This window comes from Choloepus didactylus, chromosome 7 (genome assembly GCF_015220235.1).
Source record: "Choloepus didactylus isolate mChoDid1 chromosome 7, mChoDid1.pri, whole genome shotgun sequence".
Lineage (NCBI taxonomy): Eukaryota > Metazoa > Chordata > Mammalia > Pilosa > Megalonychidae > Choloepus > Choloepus didactylus.
In genome coordinates, this window is record NC_051313.1 from 135,243,364 (window position 1) to 135,269,798 (window position 26,435).

At 39.2% G+C, this 26,435-nt stretch overlaps 1 protein-coding gene and 1 pseudogene across 1 annotated transcript in view; one reads left to right on the forward strand and one right to left on the reverse strand.

Annotated features, from left to right (window-relative positions):
* RNF144B (ring finger protein 144B) overlaps nt 1–10,761 on the reverse strand; it is a 191,432-nt gene extending 180,671 nt beyond the window's left edge. Inside the window, exon 1 of the mRNA XM_037842617.1 lies at nt 10,626–10,761. The gene's annotated coding sequence lies outside the window, so the exon portion shown is untranslated. The remainder of the gene's footprint in view (nt 1–10,625) is intronic.
* Nucleotides 2,793–3,418, forward strand: LOC119539251 (annotated as a pseudogene).
* Nucleotides 10,762–26,435: the final 15,674 nt, after the last annotated feature.

A 26,435-nucleotide genomic window follows, 5' to 3' on the forward strand; every position in this document is an offset into this window, starting at 1 on the left:
GCCACGTGCCTTCCCAGCTAACAGAGGTTTCTGGACACCATTGGCCATCTTCCAGTGAAGGTACCCGATTGTTGATGCCTTACCTTGGATACTTTATGGCCTTAAGACTGTAACTCTGTAACCAAATAAACCCCCTTTTATAAAAGCCAATCCATTTCTGGTGTTTTGCATAATGGCAGCACTAGCTAACCAGAACACTAAGTTTATTCTTCAGAAATTTAAATCCTTCAGAGAGCACCTATGCCAGCTAAGTCCTAAAACCCCGAGGCAATAGCCTATTCAAGAACAGCAACTAGATGTGTCCCCTTTGCTCATAAAGTTGACACTCCTTTTCAACATGAACTGGTTAGGGTCGTCACTGCCTAGACATCCCTGAAGACAGGGAAAGTGATTAAACTAGAGGAAGGGGTAGCAATAGACAAGAAGGAATTTAACAAAGGATTATGAATACTGAATCTTTATATAATTTTCTTTTTCTTAGTTGCTAGGGTATTAGAATAGCTAGAAGGAAAGAATTGAAACAATGGAAATGTAACACATAGCATCCTTTGAAATATGTTCTATACCTACTTGTTAAATTGTAATTTGAAAGCTATACCTTTTTGTATATATGTTAGATTTCACAATAAGGAAATAGCTGAAACTATGGTACTATAACTCATAACAACTTAGGAAATTTCCTATATCTCTACTTGTTAAATCATACTTTGAAAGATACTACCTTTTTGTATATATGTTACATTTCATAAGGAAATAACTGAAACTATGGAACTATAACCTATAATATTCCTTGAAATTTGCTCTCTAACTACTTGTTAAATTGCACTTGGAACATTATCACTTCTATGTATATGTTATATTCTACAATAAAAAGTATGATAAAAAAATCAATTGTGTTTCTATATACCAGCAATGAACAATACAAAGAAGTAGTTAAGAAAGCAATGCCATTTGCAATAGCATCTAAAAAAATAAAATATCTAGGAATAAATTTAAGCAAGAGGTGAAAGACTCATACACTGAACTACAAAACACTGCTGAAAGAAATTAAAGAATACTTAAATGGGAAGACATCTCATGCCCATGGATTGGAAGACTTAATATTATTAAGATGTCAATATCACCCAAAGCAATCTACAGATTCATTGTAATACCTATCAAAATTCGTGCAGCCTTTTATGCAAAAATGGAAAAGCTGATCCTCAAATTCATATAGAATTACAAAGGGCCCCAATTTCAAAAAAGGAAAAAGTTGGAAAACTTACACTCACTGATTTCAAAATTTACTACATAACTACAGTAATAAAAACAGTGTGGAACTAGGATAAGGACAGACATTCAAATCAATGGAATAGAATTGTAACTCCAGAAACAGACTCACATTTACAGCCAATTGATTTTCGACAAGGGTGGCAAGACAATTCAACGGAGAGAGAATAATCTCTTCAACAACTGATGCTGCGAAAAGTGGATATTCACATGCAAAGAAATTTAGTTAGACCCCTATCTCACACCATATACAAAAATTAACTCCAAATGTGTCAAGGACTTAAATATAAGAGACAAAACCATAAAACTCTTAGATGATAACATTGGGTCAAATTTTCATGATCTTGGATTTGGCAATGGCTTCTTAGATATGACACCAAAAGCAAAAAAAGCAACAAAAAAAAATGAGATAAACTAGATTTCAAAATTAAAACCTTTTGTGCATTAAAGGATATTATTGAGAAAGTGAAAAAACATCCTACATTGTTGCTGATGTTCTCACAAACATTGGGGACTGACGGCTTGACATGCTGAGTCCTCTGTCTTGGGGCTTGCCCCTATGAAGTTTGTTACTGCAAAGGAGAGGTTAAACCGGCTTATAATTGTGCCTATGAGTCTCGCCGAGTGCCTCTTTATTGCTCAGATGTGCCCCTCTTTGTCTCGCTAAGCCAACTTGGTGGGTGAACTCACTGCCCTCCCCACCACGTGGGATCTGACTCCCAGGGGTGTAAATCTCCCTGGCAATGCAAGACATGACTCGCAGGGATGAATCTGGACCTGGCATCATGGGATTGAGAACATCTTGACCAAAAGGGGGACATGAAATGAAACGAAATAAAGCTTCAGTGGCTGAAAGATTTCAAATGGAGTCCAGAGGTCACTCTGGTGGAGATTCTTACACACAACATAGATAACACTTTTTAGGTTTTAACGTATTGGAATAGCTAGAAGTAAATACCTGAAACTACCAAACTCCAACCCAGTAGCCTTGACTCTTGAAGACGATTGTATGACAATGTAGCTTACAAGGGGTGACAGTGTGATGGTGAAAACCTTGTGGATCGCATTCCCTTTATCCAGTGTAAGGATGGTTGAGTAGAAAAATGGGGACAAACACTGAATGAAAAACAGGGTGGGATGGGGGGGTGATTTGGGCGTTCTTTTTTATTTTTACTTTTTATTCTGATTCTGATTCTTTCTGTAAGGAAAATGTTCAAAAATAGATTGGGGTGATGAATGCACAACTATATGATGGTACTGTGAACAGCTGATTGTACACCATGGATGACTGTATGGTATGTGAATATATTTCAATAAAACTGAATTTTTTAAAAAAAGACATCCTACAAAATGGGAGAAAATAGTTGTAAATCATATACCTGATAAGGCCTTAATATCCAGAATATATAAAGAACCCTTACAATTCAACAACAGAAAGAGAAGCAGCCTAATTTTAAAATGGGCACAGACAGTCTGGGGTCTGGGTTTCAGGAAGGTGCGGTGCGGTGGGACTGGTGGGGAAGATGCCAGTGGCGGTGATGGGGGAAAGTGCCTTCAGTTTTGAGAAGTTGCTGGATCAATGCAAGAATCAGGAGCTCGAGGTTCCTGGAGGAATTGCTATACACCCAGTGTACGGTCAGTTTCTAGCTCTGTATCTGCTCCACAATGACATGAATAATGTAAGATATCTTTGGAAAAGAATACCACCTGCTATAAAATCTGCCAATTCTGAACTTGGGGGAATTTGGTCAGTAGGACAGAGAATCTAGCAGAGAGACTTCCCTGAGATCTACACAACAATCAATGCCCACCAGTGGTCCGAGAGGGTCCAGCCAATCATGGAACAAGAGATGCAACAAGGAGACGAGCCTTCACCCTGGTTTCTCAAGACTATACCTCCATCATTGCCGATGACTTCACAGCCTTTGCTGGGCTTCCTGTAGAAGAGGCTGTGAAAGATATTTTAGAACAAAGATGGCAAGCTGACTCCACTGCAAGAATGGTTATGTCCAAAAAGTCGGTTGCAGGGTCCCTGGATGTTTCCTTTAACAGGTTTATTCCCCTATTAGAGCCTGCCCCAGTCCCACCAATCCCCAATGAGCAGCAGTTAGCCAGATTGACCAATTACATGGCTTTCCTTGCAAACTGATTTGTCATACAGAGTTCGAGATCCACCTTCAGAATCCTGTATACTGACAAATAAAGAAATATAAAATTTTTATTTTCAACTTATTGAATGGATTAAGCACCTCGGCATTCCTTACTGAGTATGTGATAAAATACATCTATAATATAAAGTATATTATATGTATTTTGTCCTTAAACATTATGCTGAGTAGTTGTTGAAACAATTCTCATTTTGTAATATTCATGAATTTGGATGGAATCCATCAGTACTATGTGGCCAGGTTATTTTTCCTAGTGACTCATAAACATAGCTCTCCTGTTTAGTGTAGAGCAGAAGCTGTCAGCTGTGTTTTCCCTGCACTCCCCACCCTCACCCCCACCCCCAGCACATTCCCACTGGTACCTTAGTTGTTAGTGGTTTGATTCATTTGGGGATTGAGGATGACTGTCCCCAGAAGGCAATATCACAACTGCTGGGGATTCAGACTCACCCTCTTTGGAGAATATGCTCTCTTTTTCATTTCACCTCCTGAGGATACTAAAATATAGCTGAGGAACAAAAGGCCATTTCCTTTAAAAACCAGTTTCTTGGAAATAAAGCTTCCGTGGCTGAGAGATTTCAAATGGAGCCAAGAGGTCACTCTGGTGGACATTCTTATGCACTATATAGATAACACTTTTTAGGTTTTAATGTATTGGAATAGTTAGAAGTAAATACCTGAAACTATCAAACTCCAACCCAGTAGCTTTGACTCTTGAAGACAATTGTTATAACAATGTACCTTACAAGGGCTGACAGTGTGATTGTGAAAACCTTGTGGATCACACTCCCTTTATCCAGTGTATGGATGGATGAGTAGAAAATTGGGGACAAAAAAACTAAATAAAAAATAGAGTGGGATGGGGGGGGATGGTTCGAGTGTCTTTTTTACTTGTATTTTTTATTCTTATTCTGATTCTTTCTGGTGTAAGGAAAATGTTCCAAAATAGATTAGGGTGATGAATGCATAACTATATGATGGTACTGCGAACAGGTGACTGGACACCATGGATGATTGTATGGTATGTGAATATATCTCAATAAAAGTGAATTAAAACAAAAAAACAAAAAAAAGTCTCTTAACTTGAGACATTTGCTGACGCTGTGAGTGCATCCATTGCTGGCAGTGGAGGGCTTGCCATGAAAATGCAGCTTATTTAAGACTGTGGCAGCCTGTGGTCTGAGCAAAACAGGCCTGCAGATCTTGGGGCACAGCAGTCTACATGACCTAGGCAGCTAATGTTTAACCTATTGTCTTTGTAAGCCAGTGACAAGAAAAAGGGTAAATTGACCTTAAAATGTAACTTTATGGGAAGCAGGCAGGAGGTGAAAGGATCTTCGTCTCACAAAAAGAGCAAAATGTAATTGTTCAAGTGTTATTCTAGTCCTTCCTGCACCAACCCTCAGGTCAGAGCGACCTGTTCCCACGTCTATGCTCTCCCCACCCTTAGGAATCTCTGTCTTAAACCCTTATAAATGGCTTACTGTCCTCTTTGCATTGCGTGGTCACCTTCCCTGTGAATGCAATGCCTGCCCGGCATGAGAGAGCTGTCATGATCTCTCCACAACTTCTCATCATGTAATAAGCCCTGAATAAAAGTTCATGTATCAAAAAATGCTCATTGTCTTTGGCCTCTGGACTGGCATGGCCCTCATGGGCTGCAACAGAGACATTCACAAGAAATGTTAAGTTATAATAACTCCTTTCAGAAGAAAGGAAAACTGGACTGCATGATATTGGAAGAGAAGCTATTAAGATAAGTGATGCACTTGGTACAACTCTACTTGTAGCCTGTTAGTTGCTTGTATTTATCCCTCAGTCCAAGTTCTGCCTTTTAGAGAAATGCTGAACAACCAGTCTTTCATTTTTTGAGTGACAGCTCTCTGAACATTTGTACTTGTTTACTGTATCTTCAGGTTAACATACTCCCTGTTCATTTTTCTGCATTTGTTCAATAAATATTTAATTGAATTCTTCAATTCTTTCATCTAAGGTAGTTTGTATAAATTTCACTGTCCCGGTCATCTTTCAGTGGACAAATTCTAGCTTGTCATTAACTCCCTGAAAATATGAGTTTTTAAAATGGCGTATTAAAAAAAATGGGCACAGGACTGGGATAGACATTTCTCCAAAGAGGATATACAAATGGCCAATAAGCACATGAAAAGACGTTCAACATTATTAGCCATTGGGGAAATTCGTATCAAAACCACAGTGAAATACCCACTAAGATAGCTATATTCAAAAAGTGGAAAACAACAATTGTTGGAGAGGATGTAGAGAAATTGGAACCCTCATACATTACTGGTGGAGTGTAAAATAGTGCAGTTACTGCGGAAAGCAGTATGGTGTTTCCTCTAACAGTTAAATATAGAAATACCATATGACCCAGCAATTCCATTCTTCGGTATTCACCCAAAGAAACTGAACACAGGGACTCAGATACCTGTACATCAATGTTCATAACAGCATTATTCACAACAGTCAAAAGGTGGAAACAACCCAAGTGTCCATCAACAGTGAACGGATAAACAGAATGTGGTATATACATACAATGGAATAGTATTCCTTTAAGAAGGAATGAAATTCTGAGACATGCTATGACATGATTGAACCTCAAAAACATTATACTGAGTAAAATAAGCAAGGCACATAAGAACAAATACTGTATGATTTCATTTATTCAAAATATGTAGAAACAGTAAATTCATAGACAGAAAGTAGAGATTGCCTGGGGAAGGGGGAAGGACAGAAGGAGGAGTTGTTGCTTGGTATAGAGTATTTGCAAATTTTAGAAATTTTTAAATAAAATTAGTTAAAATAAATAAAAAAAAAAATAAAAATGACGCTCTCCTGGGCAAGCTTCTAGCTGCAAGATTCAACTTTAATGAGGCAACTGTTTTTTTAAGTAAGAAGACAATGTTAATCAAGCAGTTTAAATGACAAAAGCCGAAAGAAGCAGATTAAATATTAATTCATGAAACTAAAGGTAGTACTTTTACTGCTAAATAGCTATATTTGTCTCAGATTCAGTAAGAAACATCTTTTATTGATCAACAATTCTCAACCCTCTTGGGCTCAATGTTCATTTTTATAACAAATATTCTATAAGTCATCCTTTACTATCCTAAAATGAAATTCATAGAAGAATATAACTGGATTACATATATAATTTCTAGACAAAAACACCTAACATCCTAACTGTAATATAAAGGAGAAATAAAAGAAAGTAAATTCTAATAAAGGAGCATGCATTTTCTAACTGCTCTGGAAGGACTACACTAGAGGATACAATTTCCAGAAAGCCATGAAGGAAATGGTACTATGCAGTCGGGACTCCCTTGTAGAAAACAATGGAAAGGTGTGGCAAATTAGCCATTTCTTAGTTATCTTGTAAACCACAACATTTCATGAAACTAGAAAAAAAATTTATTTTTAAAGATTTGATTGTTAAGGATTAATTCGACTTTGGAACATATTTTAAATGTAGTGGTTGACTTTACCATTAAAAGTGGTGATAAAGAATGTTGAGCTAAACACACCAAACATATCTAAACAGAAATATAAAAACTTATAAGTCTTTTCAGAATTAGGAAATTGTCAGATACAGATTAAATAGCTTGCACTACTTAAGGAAGCAGTGTGGAATGTTCAAAGTGTTATGTCACCTTGGTCAGGGTGCTGAACTTCTCTGAATCAGAGATCTATACAAAGGAGATAATAATAGCTACCTGCTAGAGCTGTGAAGATATTTCCTTAATGTATAGAAATTATGTCGATAAATGGTAGCAAGTTGTACTAGCAAAAGTACTTCTCTAGATTTTATATGGTTTCTTAAGACAGGATTCAATCCTCTTAGCACCTAGATATAGTATCTAGTAGATAGTAGATATTCAAGAAAGAAGATCTTGAAAGATAGGAGCATCAAGAATTGGGGCTTCCAAAAGGCAAGTCTAAATTGCAGAACTTTGAGGGCTAGAACCTCCAAAGCTTGTTTCCAGTATTTCAGATTAAAATCTTTGGAGTGGGGTCTGAATGCTAGCCATTGCTGAATGATTTGCTTATTTAGTAATACCCTTCACAAGCTCTACTTCACTCCTCTCTCCCTTTATACTCATCTGTCTTAGTGTGCCCCTTTTCTTGTCAGCTAGTTGAAGCAGTTCCCACACAATGTAATGGAAAACCTAGATGGTAGTGTAGAATTATTCACTGCCTTAATAAATGTACAGTTGCTTTTATCGTCACACTCTGAGTTTTACTGGAAATTTAGCTGAGATTTGCAACCTACTTTGCTGCCATTGCTACATTATTGAACTCATATATAAATTCATTTCAAATGAACAAAATTCTCATTACCACAAGAACTGGAAAGAACATAAAATTGAATGTCTATTTTCAAAGTTTAGATTATGGCTATGAGGACTTCAACATTCATCTGTAGAAGGAAATGATTAGAATCTAGATGACTTCTAAAGTGCCTTCCAATTTTAATACCCTTACGATTCTATTACTTCTACATAGTTGAATCAGTGGGAAATTAACATTGGCAGAATGATATAAAGCAATTTGTGATCTAAGCTACACTAAGACTACTCGATTCATGACCAAAGGTATTTCTTAGAATACTGAGCTAAAAATGCAACAGCATTCTGCGATCTATACAAAGATGTTCTAATTGATGGGAGGGGAAAAAATTTCAATCCAGAGTGCCAGCAATTCCTTTGTGAGCTGGCAGGGCAGGGAGAGTATGGGGTCAATGAAGCATCAAGTTACAGACCAAATTAAAGGTCTGGAGAAGAGTGGCAGGGTCTAATCATCCACTGTCTGAGGCTGCCAGAAATGGATCTACTGCCCATGCTCACTCACAAAGCACTGCTCCACATGGGTTAAGCATACAAACTAAGGGCTTCGAACATTTTTTATTAAAAAAGACTTCTAGTTCCTAACAGATCTTTATGGAATTATTATTTCCTTGAAGCTTTCAGTTTTGTCATATTAAAATTTCCACGAAAAAGTAATCAAAACCTAATGCTTACAATGTTTTGTCACAAAGAAAAATATTGTGGGTTTTTGCTCCTATTAAAAACATGTGTTACATAAATATACATAATTATGTAAGTCACAGACAGTACACACACACATTCACAAAAACCTTAGAAAAATAATGCTAATAGTTTTGCCTAAACCAATGCAATTCATAAAGAACTTCTGTGCTCTGTCCATAACTCCCCTCATTAGGCCAATGCTTTGCAAAGGTGAGCAAACAATGAGTATTTCTGCATAATTTGTGGCATAGGCTAAAAAGACTCTATCTATAGGGTAAATTAAGGTCACTTTTAAAATTTAAACACAGAATTTTCTGGATTGGATTGACTAAATGTGCATCTGCACTATTTTTCTTGGGGGAAAGTTAATTTTAGAAAGGAGAAACAGTTTGCCAGGAAAACAATCAGGTTGGTTCAACAACTATATAGTGACTCTTTAAAGTTTAAAATGCTTTACAGGCAGCCTCCTCCTTGTCCTTAATGTCCTTGTATATCGTCTCTATTTTATAACAGCCTTCTCATTTCATAGAAAGAAATGTATGATTTAATAGTATACCTACTTCATGATTTTTTTTTAAATTAATTCTTCACCTCAATTCTCCAAATACAGACAAATAAAAGTAATTATTTCCCTGCTAGTGACTCTATGATAGTTTGTTAGGTACGTAGTATGGCTAAGGTACACATATGGATCTATATGAAAAACAGCTGATGGACTGTATGCAAAGTGGAAAAACATTCAGTATTTGGGCAAATTCAAACACAATATAAATTATGGGCACCCACTTTCTAAGTTTATTTTTATTGTGGTAACATATACATTTCCCATCTTAACCTCCTTCAAGCATACAATTCAGTGGGGTTATTTACATTTATAACCTCGTCTATTCAGGGTACAGGAGCTTGGTTCAAGCGAGAAGTGTAAAGGGGACCTAAATTAATGAATATGATGGTTACTCCTGGTTCCCAGAGATAACAGTCCAGTTGGGTTTTTAGCCTAAAAGCAAGCAACACGTAAAAATGCCAATGGTCTGCATTACGTCATCGATGGAGAGTCAGTCAAGGAGCGCCAGGAAGGGAGATTTTCTGGTTTCCATGGGTGTAGGCCGCAGCCCTTCCTAATAACCAATGTCTTTGTGAAGGAATTCTTACATTTTAAAAACTGATTGTTTAAAAGCTAACCCTAACCAGGGCTCTTAGAAGCCTTTCGCCTCATCCTGTATCTGAGTTCCAACTGGAAGTCAACCCTCTCTTCCCCAAGTTGCAGTCTCAGAACCAATAATCCCGCAACAAATCCATCATTTTGAGGGGAGGCGGATTAGAGGATTGGAACTTCCTTTAACTCCTTTTTTATTCTCTCCCCACACTTCCATTTCCAGGTGCCGTTTACCAACAGTTGGGTGCCCCCTCCCCATGGGGACCTTAGATACATCAAGAGGGCGCGTCCCTATCATCTTTTCAGCAAAGACAAGCCTGCACCACCAACCCTCAGATCTTCCGGATCAGGATCCTAGTGACGCCACCTGGGATTTGTTCCCCAGCGCCTGGGTTAGAGCTACTACTTTAGGCTGTGACAAAGTTCTAGCACCACAGTCTCCTAGAATACCTTGTAAACTTACTACAGTATTTAATTTTAAGGAGGGGGAAAAAAAAAACAAAGAATCCCAAGCTATTGTTTCATGCAGATACAAAAGATAAAATGGTACATTTACCTTGGCCAGGAGCCAATATTCTCCCCCAAAGTTCTGATATCAACGGAAGGAGAAAAAAACAGAAAGAAAGAAAGGTATGTCCTGGAAGGGGAGGAGTTGTGTGTGATATTTCAGCCTGGAAATTATTACAGATTCCGCAGGGGGGAAACGGCGCGACTGGGTTAGCACCACACACCTGGAGAGAGTGCAGGACCTTCTGCTTCTGCAAGAGGCCCCAGGGATGCGAAGAAAATGAGAGGAGGCGGGTGTCCCCCGGGATGCCGAGTCGAAACCCCGACCGCGGAGTGTCGGAGCCCCTGTAGGCCAACGCCGTGGGGTCAGCCCGGCGCCGAGCGGAACCCGGAAAGGGGCCTGGGGGAGGCCGAGGCGGCACCTGGTGCGGCTGACACGGGCCGCGCGAATGCGAGGGGGCAGCCAGGGCCCCTCCTTACCTGGCATCTGAGGTCCTGGTAAGAGCTGGGGGACCCCCTAGGGTTCCCAGGGGCGCGGGCCGGGGCGTGAACCCCGCTCGGGTTCCGCTGTCAGCTTCCCGGAGCAGCAGCTTCAGGTTGTCAGAGGCATTCGGGTGTCCTAGCGACCAGCCCCTCCGGGCGTCGCAGCCCCCTCCTCCACCCCCAGCCCGAGTCGCCCTGCCTCCCCAGCCTCCTCCGTCTGTCCTGCCCCGCGCCCTCCAGAGAAGCCCAGCCTCAGCCCCCTCCTCTCCGCGTTCCCGGGCGCGGCGAAGCCTCTCCCCCCAGCTGTTGATTCCGGAGAGCCGCGCCCCCCTCTGGTGCCTTCCTCCTCCAGCGCGCACACACGCACACGCCTCCCCAGATGCGCAATCCACTTAGGAAATAGACAGCGAATGTGGTCTTTGGAGTTCTGGCCCTGGACAACTTCAGAAGGCTGTTTTAAAATCTTTGATCTGCCCAATGAGGTTCAAGAAAGGGCACCACTAACTTTCATCCCCCGCCTCCCTCCTCTTTTGTCTTAACAATAAGATCACTTAGCATTTGATATTCACGTAAAGATTTGAGCTCTGGGAATCTCCTGCTAGTCGTTTTAATTTCCAAAATAATCCCCTCCATTCTTTTAAATAATGTAGAATAAAAATGTAGACAAATCAGGTCGCTAGGATTTTAGATTGGCCTCGATAAGGCTATATTCAGTTGCACAAGATAGAACAAGTCTCTTTTGCCAGCATTGTTGATACCTGCCACCTGTCAAGGTCCCCAGTGAGGGCAAAAGCAATTACCCCCTGGTGAGAGTGTGATTATGGAAACCTTGTGGATCACACTCCCTTTAACCAGTGTATGGATGGATGAGTGGAAAAATGGAGATAAAAACTAAAGGAAAAATAGGGTGGGGGAATGATCTGGGTGTTCTTTTTTACTTTTATTTTTTATTCTTATTATTACTTTTTCTGGTATAAGGAAAATGTTCAAAAAATAGATTGGGGTGACGATTGCACAACTATATGGCCAATAAGCATATGAAAAGATGCTGGTACTGTGAACAGTTGACTGTACACCACGGATGAATGTATGATATGTGAATATATCTCAATAAAACTGAATTGAAAAAATTAAAAAAAATAATAATAAAGCAATTACCGCCTGGCATTGGTCCCTGAGCTTGCCCAGAGTGTCACTTAGGAGAGACCCAGTTCTTTGGCCCAGGGTCTAGGGAGGAGCAGGTAAGTAAAGTAAGTTCAAAGAAGAGAGTTCTCATGGAGAATGCCGAAGCAATAGGCAAAACTATTGAAACAACAGAAAATGTAAGAGTACTGTGAAGGGATCCATGAAAACATCACTGTATCACCTACCTGCAGGAGCTGGGAGTGACATAATCCCCTACTGAGATTGGGCAAGGTGAGCTATTAAAAGGCACTCCATTTATTCATTAATTCATTTACCTATCAATTCAATATATATCTATCCAATAGCTTAGAGACAGCTATTTGTCTGCTATAATTTAAAGAATACCAGGAATTAACTTCACCACCAGTTTATAGCAAAAATGCAAATACCTATTAAAGAGACTCCATATTAACCCATTATCTTTTTAAATTTTATCAGATGACTTTCTAATCACAGACTGAAAAAAAAATGGACATTTTCTAGACGTGTCAGGTTTTGATATTGGGCAGGAGGTGGGTATTGAAAGTAAACTCATCAAATAAGTTATTATAACTGAATGGACAAGTTTATATGATGTAGGAAGAGGGGAAAGGCGAGGCAGCATAATTCAGGCACTCATTCATTCCACCAATATTTATTGAATGCCTGCTAGTGGCACACACTGCTGGTGCTGGGAGTAGAATAATTAACAAGAAAGACAACATCACTCCCATCACTAAGCTGAACTGGGGGACAGATGAGTGAACTGGAAGAAGCACATGCAGAGGGCAGTGTACATGAAGCCTAGAGGAAGTGACTTTTAAGCTGAGACCTGAAGAGAGAGTGTAATTTGACTAGGTATAGGAGAGAACGGGGAGAGTGAGTTTTCCAAATAGGGGGAACAGAATGGGGAGAAAACCAAAAATGAAAAAGAGCATGGCAATGCAAGAATTTAAAGTTTCTTATGGCTGTAGGATCCATTCCCTGGGGGGTAAAGGGAGGGTAGGAGAAAGAATGGAGAGACAAGGCTAGAGAAGTAAGTAGAGGCCATATGCCAGATCATGTAGAGTCTTCTAGGCCATGTTTTTAAAAAATGCACTTTATTCCATAGACAATAGGGAGGCATTAAAATGTTAGATAAAGACAAGATCAGATTTTTGAAAAAGGCTATGGCTGCAGGTGGAGAACAAATGCGGGTGGGAGGTGAGGGTGAGACTAAAGAGAACGATTCAGAGGGAGGAGCTCTAAAAGAGCACTTAATCAAGAACACCAACTTAAAGATCCTTATGTCTTTGTAGAATCTAAGCACAGTCCCAAGATAAGTGCCAACCTAGACAAGATTTCCTGGAAGGGATACGTGCAGGGAGAAAAGTCGGTGGTGGTGATCAACTGAGAAATAAAGAGGTAAATAGCAATTAAAGACAGAAGGGAAATGACTTTTTTTCCCAAAATGTTTTATTTATGTACTAACTCTGTCTCATATAATTCAAAAAGGGTGTTGATTTTTAACTGAGTAGTGGAATAAATTAAAGGAAAATTTGACAAACAGAAATCACTTTCATATAGATCCCAAATTTATTACTATGTAACAACCATCATATCCCAGTTCCCTTCTCCTTTTTATTTTTAACTTTTTAAAATTGAGGTGTATTTAAATAACATAAAATTAGCCATTTTAAAATGAACAATTCAGTGGCACTTAGCACATTCACAATGTGGTGCAACCACCATCTCTCACTAATTCAAAACCATTTCCCTCACCCCCAAAAGAAACTCCATATCCATTACTCCTCATTTCCTTCTTCTCCCAGCCCACAAATCTACTTTCTGTCCCTATGGATTTACCTGTTCTGAATATATTATGTAAATGGAATCACATAATATGTAACCTTTTGTGTCTGACTTCTTTCACTTAGCGTTAATGTTTTCGATGTTAATCCATCTATCACTACTCCATTCCTTTTCATGGCTGAATAATATTCCATCATACGTATAAGCCATAATTTGTTTATCCAGTCATATCTTCGTGGACATTTAGGTTGTTTCTACCCTTTGACTATTGTGAATAGTGCTGCTATGAACAGGCATGTACATGTATTTTTTTGAATCCCAGTTCTCAATTCTTTGGGGTACATACCTAGGAGTGAAATTTGCTAGGTCATGTGCTAGTTCTATGTTTAACTTTTTGAGTAACAGCCACCCTGTTTTCCACTGAAGCCAAACCATTTTACATTCCCACCAGTAATGAACAAAGGTTCCAATTTCCCTGAATTCTTATCAACGCTTGTACTTTTCTATCTTGTTTATTCTAGTCATCCTTCTGTTTGTGAAGTGGTATCTTATTGTGATTTAGGTTTGCTTTTCCTTAATGTCTAATTATATTGAGCATCTTTTCATATGCTTATTGGCCATTCATATATCTTTTTTGGAGAAATAACTATTGAAATATTTTGCCTACTTTTTGGAATTTTGTCTTTTTGTTGTTGAGTTGTAAGAGTTTTTAATATATTCTGTGTACTAGACCCTTAAGATTTGCAACTATTTTCTCCCATTCTGTAGGTTGTATTTTCACTTTCTTGATAATGTCCTTTGATGCACAAAGTTCTTAATTCTGATAAATCCAAATTTATCTATTTTTTTCTTCTCTTGCTTGTGCTTTTGGTGTTATGTCTTAGAATCTTGTCAAATCCAAGGTCGTGAAGATTCCCCCTATGTTTTCTTCCAAGTGTTCTGTGATTTTAGCTCTCATATTTAGGTCATTGATCCATTTTGAGTTAATTTTTGCATATGGTATGAGGTAGGGGTCCACCTTCATTCTTTTGCATGTATATGTATATACACACATATCCATTTGTCCCAGTACCATTTGTTAAAAAGAGTATTCTTTCCTGATTGAAAGGCCTTGGCTTGGCACCATTATGGAAAATCAATCTTTTGAGAGTTATTTTTTTTGTTTTGTTTTGTTTTTCAGAACAATTGTAGGTTTCCAGAAAAATCATGCAGAAGGTACAGAGTTCCCACCTCCCCTCCTCAAACAACAGTTTTTCCTATTATTAACAGTGTGATACATTTGTTAAAATTGATGAACCAATATTATTATATTATTAACTGAAGTCTACTGTTGATACATTAGGGTTCACTCTTTGGGATGTACAATTCTATTTGTTTCTTTTTAAATTTTTATTGTGGTAACATATTTACAAAATAAAATTACCTATTTTAACCACTTTTAAATATACAATCCAATGGTGTTAATTATATTCACAATGTTGAGCCACCATCACCACCACCCATTACCAAAATTTTTCCACTATCCCAAACAAAAACTCTGTACTAATTAAGCATTAACTCCCCAATCCCTACCTCAACCCCGGCCTCTGATAACCTGTATTTATGCATTTACATATTGTAATTATTTTGCATCAGTGATATCATACATTATTTGTCCTTTTGAGTCTGGCTTGTTTCACTCAACACAGTATCTTCAAGATTTATCCATGTTTTTGCATGCCTCATAACTCCATTCCTTTTTATGACTGAATAATATTCCATTGTATGCATATACAGCATTTTGTTTATCCATTCATCTGTTGATGAACATCTGGTTGGTTTCTACATTTTAGCTATTGTGAATAATGCTGCTATGAATATCAGTGTGAAAATGAGAGTTATGTTATGTCTATTATCCTTCACTCTGACCATCAAATTGTTTTGAGACTTATCTCAATTTGAATCCATCAGTCTCAAATTAAAGCCCTTGCTTTTTCCGCTAGGCCACATTCTCTAGATTCACTAAGGCCTTGAAATCTATGGCTGCCACGGAAAGCTGAGTCACCGTGCTGTAACCGTGGTGGGTACAACCAGAAAACCTACTGGAAAGTACGGTGTTGGTGTGGGGTAGGAACTAGTCATGTGGTACCAGGGCTCCCCTGTTGATCCTCTCACTGGACCCTTCCAGCAAGTGGACATAGGTTGAAGGAAGGGGGAATGGGCTGGCTGGGCTTAGGAAAGCAGAGCCAGAGCAGCACAACAAACATTTTACCCCAAGATTGCTTTCTTTGTTATTCTTTTTTCAGACCATTTTTTGCCTTTCTTTTGCATTTAAATTCTATACTCCTCCACTATTGTTCTTGTTTTTTTTTTTTTCATTTTTATTTCTCCTCTCTTCTTTATTTTCAACCCTCTCTTACCTTCTCTTCTTCTTTCTTCTTTTTCTAAACTCTTGAAATAGTTTGTCTGTATGATCTTACCAAGAGATAAGACTCTTTCCCAACCCAGGATTTTATAACTATGAAAGTTCTTGGATGGATTACATATTAAATTCATCCAAATATTCACTCACGCATTCATCGATTCATTCTACAAATATTTCTGTGTCTACTATGTTTTAGTCATTAGGGTAGGTGCTGGATATAAAAAGATGACCGAAGCAAAGTCTTTTTCCTTGAATCATACACTGGGCATATAAATTAGGACTCATAGTTAAGAAACAGAAATGCAGTCAAGCTACTTTAAGGGGGGAAAAAGTAATTGTTTAAAGGTAACAGGGCTGTCTCCTGGAAACCAAAGGGATGAATACAGAAAGGCCTCCTCAACAATCAGAAGCTGAGAATTGAATATAATCAGCAATCTCTGTTCTTCCTTTATCTTGTTCTTCTCATCATCCTTCTCTCTCTCCACTGTAGACTAGGCTTCTCCAGTTCACATGGCAGAAAAAAATGTCCTTAAATTTGAATCAATCTTTCTCTCAGTTTCAGATTTCTACTGAGGGGACTAATTGACCTTACTTGGATCAGATTCTCAGTCAAGGAGAGTAGGGTGTCAGCATCATGATATAAAAACACGGCTACAGGAGTTTTTCCTGTAACTATGTGGCTGGTAGTGAGCATAGGATTGGGGATATGTGTGGAAGAATATTTGGGGAGCGGCTCTTCTAAAAGGGTCCTCTAGGCAGACAACTCAGTAGGTGTTTACTACAAAGACAGGTGTGTAGAGAAATAATTACAATATAATTTATTTATTTTAATTTTGAAATAAATTCAAAGTTATAGGAACAGTTGCAAAAATAATACAAACCCCATACACAGAACTCCAGCATACCCTGACCCCCCTCCCCCGATACCCCAATCTACAATATAATTTAACAAGTACTATCATGAAGATATGAATAAAGTACTAAGGGAACACAGCTCAGGGGAGCAGGAAAGGAGTCTCAACTTCAGAGACTTGAGGAGTAAGTGCTTCATCAAGAAGGCAGCATTTTTATTTGAGTCTTAAAAGATGAAGCTATGTTTGCCAGACAAACACACTAACTAGTCTGTAGGACTTGAAAGATTATTTCTGGTTGGGTGAACTAGTTGTCCATATGGAAGGGAAAGGATGATGCTTTAGACAGAGACCAGTAAGGGGGCTATTTATTTGCTAATTTTTTTTATTGTGAACTTTAACATATATATATATATATATATATATATATATATATATATATATATATATAACAGTGATAACTTTCAAAGTACGATTTCACAAGTAGTTAGAAATCAAATCTCAAAGAATGTCATGGGTCACAGTTCCACAACTTCAGCCATTTCCGTTATTGTAAAATACAACATACATACAGCTCTTGATGTACAGCTCAACAAACAGTCTTATAGGTAATTTCAAGAATTGTTATGGGTTACAATTCCACAGTTTCAGTTCTTTCCTTATTATGCAATATAAGGTATATACAGAAAGGTTAAGATCTTCTAAGGCACAATTCAGCAAGCAGCTATAGAGCAAATCCCAAAGGATGCTATAGGCTACAGTCCCACCATGTTAATTACCTCTTTCCAGCCATTCCAATACCCCAGCATCCAAATATATGTATATATATATATATGTATATATACGTATATATATAATTATATAAAGTTTCAGTATTCATAGACCTTTGTTCAGTCTTATCTTGTTTGTTGCTAACCCTTCCTCTCACTTAATCTCCTTCTCCATTATCAGGGGTGTCTAGGCAGTGAGCACCCTAACTTGTTGATATTGAAAGGGGGTGTTGACAGTATGGGGAAGGGGGCTGCAGGTGATTGTTGTTCTTAAAGAGGCTCTTGCCCCTGGGTTTTAGGCTTGTCAGGCATAGAAACACTTAAGTTTCTGAAAGATAAAACTTAGTGAGTGCTTCTTTTATAGAATCTCAGGTAGGGACCTAGGTATTTGGGGACTACTTTTCGTATTGGCATGGCTTACTGTGGCCATTTGGGATGTCTAGCTGGAAGTTGCGTGAGAGAAATCTCCAGGATAGCCTCTCAACTCTATTTGGGATCTCTCAGCCACTGTGACCTCAGCTTGTTACCTTTCTTTTTTCCCCCCTTTTGGTCAAGGAGGCATTTTTAATCCCTCACTGCCAGGGCCAGGCTCATTCCTGGGAATCATGTCCCATGTCACCAGGGGGATTCACTCCCCTGGGAGACACTTTCCCTCATGGTGGGGAGGTTAATGAATTTATTTGCCAACTTGGGCTTGGAGAGAGAAAGGCCACATCTGAGCAATAAAGGGGTTCCCTGGAGGTGCCTCTCAGGCATAATTATAGGAGGGCTCAGCTTCCCATTTACAAACCTAAGTTTCACAAGAGCAAGCTTCAAGTCAATGGCTTGATTTATTAAGTAGTGAGTTCCTAAGTTGACTTAATAATATACTCTATCCTAGGTAAATGGTCAGTTTTTTACATTATCATCTCTTAGTTGTACAATCATCATCACTCTCAATTTTAAACAATTATCATAATATAATATATCCCAGAGCTCTTATCAGCTGCTCATTATTTATCCCTAGTATTAGTGTAAAGTTGGTAAGATATTCCTATTAAATATAGTCATTAATATGTTGTGATGGTTAGGTTCATGTGTCAACTTGGCCAGGTGATAGTACCTATCTGTCTGGTCAGGCAAGCATAGGCCTAACAATTGCTGCCAGGATGTTTGTGGCTGGTTAATAAACCAACAGGCTGGTTTATTAAATTAGTCAATTGGCTGCAGCTGTGACTGATGACTCACCAAAGGGCGTGTCTTCCACAATGAGAGAATGCAATTGGCTGGATTTAATCCAATTAATCAGTTGAAGACTTATAAGTGAGACAGATAGAAGCCCTTCACTTCTTCGGCTGCCCAGCGAAGTGTTTCCTGAGGAGTTTGTCGAAATGGCTGGTTCGTTTCCTGGGGAGTTCATCGGACATCTTCCTTGGAGTTGACAGTCTGCTGACTGCCCTACAGAATTTGGACTTGTGCATACCCACAGCTGCATGAGCCACTTGTATAAATTTTATGGTCATAGATACCTCTCATTGATTCTGTTTCCCTAGAGAACCCTAACTAATACATATGTAATGGGTAGTTTTTCCATACTATTCTGTTGTTAACCCTCTGTACCAGTGTATCACGCTAACACTTATTTAGGTTTGTGGCCCTACTCTGTGGGTTACTTGCCTTTAAACCACCGTTTATGAACATGTTCACCTTCAATGCGGCAGTGATACTTATAATCCCATTAATGAACCATAATCACTCCTGACCATTCCCATAGCATTAAGATCACCCTCATTATCATATCTGTACATATTAGATTATTGTTCCCTAAGGGGGCTATTTTAACAGTTGAGGGGAGAGCTGATTTGGCCTGAAAGAAAAATGGGGTGGATTTGAGAGGTACGTAGAGGTTTAATATCAAGAGGACTTGACGTGGGTGGTTGGGAAGAGGGAGAGGTCAAAGATAACTTCAAATATTCAAGCCTGAGCAACCATGTGGGCCACAAGGGAGTAAATGAAGTAGTAAATAAGAGGAGGAGATGGAATCATAAGGAATAAACATGTAATCTGTGACAAGAAGTACATAAAAGTGGGAGGAAGGAGGGATATAGGAACATGGTTTGTGGATACGATTTAAGTTAAGTTGGTATCAAACCAAACAAGATTGTTATAGATTTAGGATGTTAACTTTAAGCCCCACGGTAACTAAAAAGAAAATATCAAAGTTTATAGAGACAGAAATTAGAGTATAGGCTGCTGGGGTGGTGGCAGGGGAATGGGGAGTTAAATCATAATTGGTGTAGGGTTTCTGATCAGAGAGATTGGAAAGTTTTAGGACTGGAAAGTGGTGAGGGTTCCACAATATTGTGAATGTGATTAATCCCAGTGAGTAGTATGCTTGGGAATAGTTGAGATGGGAAAGCTTACGTTGTATTTATGTTCCCAAAATTAAAAAAAGAAGAAGAGCAATTGAAGAGACAGTGACAATTAAATGCAGTACATGATCCTGATGGGATCTAACAAGGGAGAAGAAAAGACTCAAAAGGACATTAGGACATAAGAAAAAATTGGAATATAGACTGTAAGATTGACATCAATGTTAAATTTCTAGAACTTGATAACTGCTCTTAAGTGAATATCCTTATTCTCAGGAAGTGTACAAGGCAGTATGAAGTATTCAAGGTGCATGCTGTATACAACCTACACTCAAGTGTTCAGAAAATATGTTTATAGATAGACAGATGGATAGATGGATTGATAGATAGATGGATAGATAAATAGAATGATATGACAAATGTGGCAAAATATTAAAATTGGTGATTCGAATATCTGTAGAGTGGGAGTATGCTGAAATTCTCTGTATGGGGTTTGTATTATTTTTGTAACTGTCCTGTAAGTTTGAAAGTATTTCAAAGTAAAAAGCTAGAAAAGAAAAAAGAGGAGATAATTGTGAGAGAAGACGACAGGTTTAGTTTTTAAAATGTTGACAGTGATAGGACAGTGAATGGACATATCAAATAGGCAGTTGACACGAGTATGGTGCTCAGGAGAAAGGAAGTTGCTAGACGCATTGAACTGGAGTTTATTAATAAAGAGGTCATTGATACCATGCATTGGTGTGGTTGAGATCACCCAGGGAAATCTTGTGTAAGGAAAGAAACAAAGAGGCCTATGGTGGATCTCTGGAGAACATCAACATTTGAGAGACCAACAGCTACAAGACAGCCAGCAAAGGAAAAGAACAATGAAGAAACAACATCATGGAAGTGAAGAGAGAGCAATTTTGAAAGAAGGGAATGTTAAACAATGTCAAATACTGCATTGAAACTTAGTAATATAGGAGTATTCAAAAGTGGCCTTTCAGTCGGGCCATGTGGAGGTCATTGTTGGTGTTAATGAGAGCAGTTTTAGTGGAGTGGGAGGAAAAGACAGTACATTGCATTAGATCAGGGTTTCTCAATCTCAGCACTATTGACATTTGGAACTAGATAATTCCTTGTTGTGGTGACTGTCCTGTGTACTGTAGGAAGTTTAGCAGCATCCCCGGCCTTGACCCACTAGGTGCCAGTACCAGGAAACTCCTCCCCCCAAGTTGTGACAACCAAAACTGTCTCCAGACATTGTCAAATGTCTGCTAGGGGGAAAATGCCTGCCTCTTTTGAAAACCACTGCATTATACTGAGATAAAAATGGAAGAGAGACACAACAAATGTATTTTTCCAAAACAAATTATTAGGAGGTAGGATCACCTTTTAAAATCTTTTTGTTTTCCTAGTTTATAAACATCTTTTTATACTAAATTTAAATATATTTTCCAAACCCACACTGCCTGTGGGACAGGTACACACCCAAACCTTCTCTAGTTCTCTAAAATGAAGAATAAGATACTTTATTTATTTATAAAAGTTTAGGTCCCAAATAAGATTTATAGGAACGTTTTACAGTTAGACATATCCATGTTTTAAACTAACACCCCATTTTGATAATCGTGTGACAGTGTTGAGGATGCCTGGCCAAGTTATGGAGGAAACCACTTTCTTACTCTGATGATACATTTGGCCAGCAGTGATTATGTTAAACATAATGTAAGCACTGCATGGTAGTCCATAAGGAGAAAAGCCCCCTTCTTTGGGGAAGATCTCCTTATTTTACAGAAAATGAGAGAAATAATACCAAAGCTCCCTAACTCTTTGGTCTCATTGCATGCAACAGTTGATAAGGTTATATTAATTAAATGTTAGTATAGAGCAAGGTAGTTACTAGGGCTGCAGTCATTAAATTTAAAGCAAAATTAGTTACTGGGGCCACAATTCAGTAACCACTCATCCTTTGCTCTCCAACTTTTCTGTCTCACCACCATTTCCCTCACCTTCTCCAACTGCTTACCTTGAATAGTCCCTCCTGGCCATTCTCCAAGCTAGAACATCCAGGTATTATTATTATTATTATTATTAGCAGATATTTTCAAACCTAATCTCAAATTAAACTGGGTATGTTGGCTAACTCTTTCTACTAAAATAGAATATGATATCTTGTTTTTAGAAGAACCAAATGTGTCACTATATTTATATTTATGACCCAGTTAAAAAAAGAATCTGGTCCTCAGCTTATTCAAACCAAGTTAATTTACTGGGTTGGTATTCCTGGAAGCCCTTTAACATCCAGACAACAGACTCATGCCACTGTCTAAAAACCAAAAGGGGGTACATTTCATTTAAATATGTTGAAAGTATTTATTGTGTGTCAGGCATTATGCCAAGCCCTGGGAGAGAGTAATAAATAACATGGACATGGCCTCTGCCCAGGAAACTGACAGTTGGGGAAAGATAGATAAGTGTATGAAAGAGTTAGATATGTGTGTTAGAAAGATCGAGATGTGCATACAGGGTATGTAAAAACTTCTCAAAGACAAAACATGAGAAATTTTGAGAAGCAGAGTTTTAATAGTTTCCAAAATAAAGCAATAGATAGTTTCAGGCACAGTCCCTCTTCATCCCAATTGTACCAGATACAGTTGTGATCATCAGCCCCTTCTGGGGCAGAGACAACGATGCCCACTGATTATTCCACCTGTGCCCCCACACTGCCTAGACCCTTTGCAGTTAGGTTAGGGGCCTATGACTGGTCTGATACTGGCTGATGAGCAGAATCATAGAAGAGGGGGAATGAGTTCTCCTCCTGCTCCCTTCCTGTGTCACTGTGAACATGAAAGACATATGTTGAGACCGTGGATCTAGCAGATCAAAGTAGCCTGGAGCAGTGAGTAAAGGAAATTGATAGCAAACAGCCCTGAAGCATTGCCTGAACCCATAGACAGCTTCGTAGAACAAGAAATAAGCTTTTGTCAAGCCACTGAAATAGCCTGTCCTATCCTGATTAATACACCTTCTCATCAACTTAATTTAAAAATGTTCTGCATTGCCATAACAAGAGTTTATTTGGCTTGTCTTCATTCATTCAGCAAATGAATATAATGATGGATCATAGAATCTGAGCTAAGAAGGAAAGTAAGGACATGAGAGAGGTGAGACTTAGTGAAAAGGGGCCAGGATCATTTATCACTGCCTGAAATTCACTTACCCACCTCTCCTTTCTTCATATTTGCATGGCAAAACCCCAACTTTATTAAATCCTTCTTTGTACTTTCTTGGCATCTACTCCCAGGTAGCTAAATATGGCTGGAGAAAAACAATAATGCTGACTGGTGTCACTTTGACTTCATGGCCACTAATTTCAGTAGGTCCTAGTGGCTGCCTGGCAACCCTACACATTCCCTTAATCCATTCATTCCCCTTTTCCCCGCATTTCTTCTCTCTGAAACCCCCAATAGTCCTCTCCCACACTCATTCACTGTCAGTGATCTCGCCCCTGATTCACTGAAAAACTTAAAAGGAATAAGAGCTTTTTAAACTCCTACATCCCACTGCCACCCCCACCCCCACCCCCAGCATCTGTACCCATATCCCGTCTTCCCTCCTCTTATTATGAAACTGTCCACTGTCCCATCTAACGATAACTCCACTACTTGTGCACCAGATTCCATCTCGTCTCATCTTCTGTGGTAGTCATGGAGATGACTAATCAGACCCCCTTTCAAGCTCAGAGACTGTAGTCAGCAGACAGCCTCCATCTAGCAGCTCCTTCAGGGTCTGCCAATGCTGTAGAGTCACTTCACTTGAGGTCACGCCATTTTTGCGGTGGTCTGCATGCAGCAACTGGGCAAGGGGGGTGGGGCATTAAAGCCCGGTCATTCAGGCCCAAAACAGGACAGTCTGCAGGGCAGTGCTCAATCCAGAGCTCCCCATGGGGAAGGCTGAGGCTTTGTCAGGTATGCTTCAAAGTTTAACTTCTTCCTCTGCCCATGATGTTTCCTCCCCTTTCCTTTCTCAGGTATTCCCTAATAAACACCTGATGCCCCACATTCTGTTTCAGCACTGCTTACAGAGAACTCATCCTATGACACCTACTTAAGGTGGGTTCCAGCTATTGTCCTCTCCCTCTCTTGCATACTCAATTTTCCCTTTCTACTGATCCATTCCCATCAACTTGCAAACATACAGTAATACCTCCCATCTTAAAAACCAAACTCCTCTTGAGCTCCTGAAACTACTACTTCATTTCTCTGCTCTGTTGTACAGCAAAACTCCTACAAAGTGTGTCTGAATTGGCTCCTTCCCCACCTTAATCCCTGTATCCCCACTCCAGGCACTTTCATACTCACTGCCCCATAGAAACAGCTCCTGCCAATGTCACTAATAACTCAACACTGCTATATCCAACAGTCAAGTCTCAGTTCTCATCTTACTGACCTTTTAGCAGCATCTGATCCAGTTTATCATTCCCTCCTTCTTAGACACTGTCTTCACTTGGCTTCTGGGACACAAATTTCACTTGATTGTCCTCTCACTTCACAGGCCACAGGTGCTCTGTCTCATCTCCTTTGTTATTCCTCTTCCTCTCCTGAATCTTTAAACACTATAGAGCTCCAGGGTGCAATCTCCACCCTCTCTTTAGCTCTACCTGTATTCCCTGTTAGTGACCTCATCCACCCTCAGGGCTTTAAATACCATCTGCATGTTGACAAGTGCTAAATTTACATCTTGAACTAGAACCTCTTCCCTTGAAAGCCAGACTCGCATATTCAACTGCCTACTCCATATTTCCATTTAGATACTAATAGGAAACTGAAACTTATGTCCAAAACAAAGCAACTCGTCTTCCCCCTAAAAACACACACACACACACACAAAACCCTGTAGCACCGAATCTCTGAAATCTTCCTCATCTTAGTCAATAGCTACCCTGTTCTTCTAGTTATAGAAACCAAAATCCCCAAATTATCATTGACTCCTCACCGTCTCTTTTATTCCACTAGCAACAGTTTAAAGAATTCTTTATATCTAGTCTATCTCCACCATGCTCATTTCCTTCAAACTTCTTTTTAAAGGTCACTTTATCAGAGACCTTCGTTAATCATCAGATATATAAAATAAAATCCACCCATCCACCCTACTGGTACTTCCAATCTCCCATAACCTGCTTCATTTTTATCACCATTTGACATCTAATTTATTTACTTGTTTATTTGTTCTTTGTCTCCCCAACTAAATGTAAGCTCCGAGGGTGCAGGAACTTGGTCCTGCTTTAACACTTAATGACTGGAAGAAAGTAAATATTCAATAAGTTTTTTGAATCAATGAGTGAATGAAAAAGAAGGTGTCCTAGTTTGCCAGGCTGCTATGACTACAAAGGATTGGCTTAAACAACGGGAATGTATTGCCTCATGGTTCTGAGGCTAGAAGAAGGCCAAAATCAAGGTGTCAGTAAGGTGATGCTTTCTCCCCAAAGTCTGTTCAGGTGCTGGCTGCCAGCAAACCTTGGATTTCCATAGCTTGCATCTCTACCTTGTGTCACATGGCGATGTCCTTTCCTTTCTCTTCCAGTCCTTTGACTTCTGGCTTCCGGCTCTTCCCTGTGGCTTTCTCTGACTCTGGCTTCAGGTTTCTTTCTCTTCATAAGGTCTCCAGTAATCAGGATTAGATTAAGACCCATCCTCATTCAACTGAGTCAAGTTTTAAGTTAAAAACAAAAAACAAAACACACTGCAAACATCTTGAAGAGGTCCTATTTACAATGGGTTCACATCCCCAGGAATGCTGATTAAGAACCTGTTTAAATTGGGGTACATAATTCCACCTACCACAGATGTGTAAGGGTCTAGAGAGTAGATGGTACTGGGGGAGAAGCACTAGAGGAGAGACCTAAATGATGTGAAGGTGCAAGTCATTTGAAAATCTGGGGGAACAGGCCAGGCAGAAAAAGTTAAGTGTAAAGCCCAAAGGTGGGAAGGAGCTTGGCTTGATGGAGGCAACTCAAGAAGGCTGATGTGGCTGAAACAGAGGGAACAGTGCCAGAGAGATTGGATTTTGTAGCACTTCAGTAAACCATGCTAAGGATTTCGGATTTTAATTCCAAGTATGATTGGAAGCCATTGAAGGGTTTTAAGCAAGGGAGTCCTCAGTCCGATAAAAAATTTTTTAACAGGTCACTGGGACTGCTGTGTCACTAGTGGAGGAAGGTGGTAATGTAGAAGCCAGCAGACCAGTGTGGACTTTATGTTGTACAGGCAAAAGAAGGCAGTGGACAGGGCCTTAGTGGAATCAGTAGGTGGGAAATGGTTTAAAATACAAGGATAGAAGTGACGGGATTTGCTTATGTGTTGAACTGGGGCAAAGGAGGGCAAAAGGAAAGAGAGGATTCAAAGAAAATGTTCAATTTTTGCCCTGCAACCAGGAGTCCATTCAAGGAAATTTAACTGATCTTAAGTCCATTAAGTAAAAGCATCCTTTGG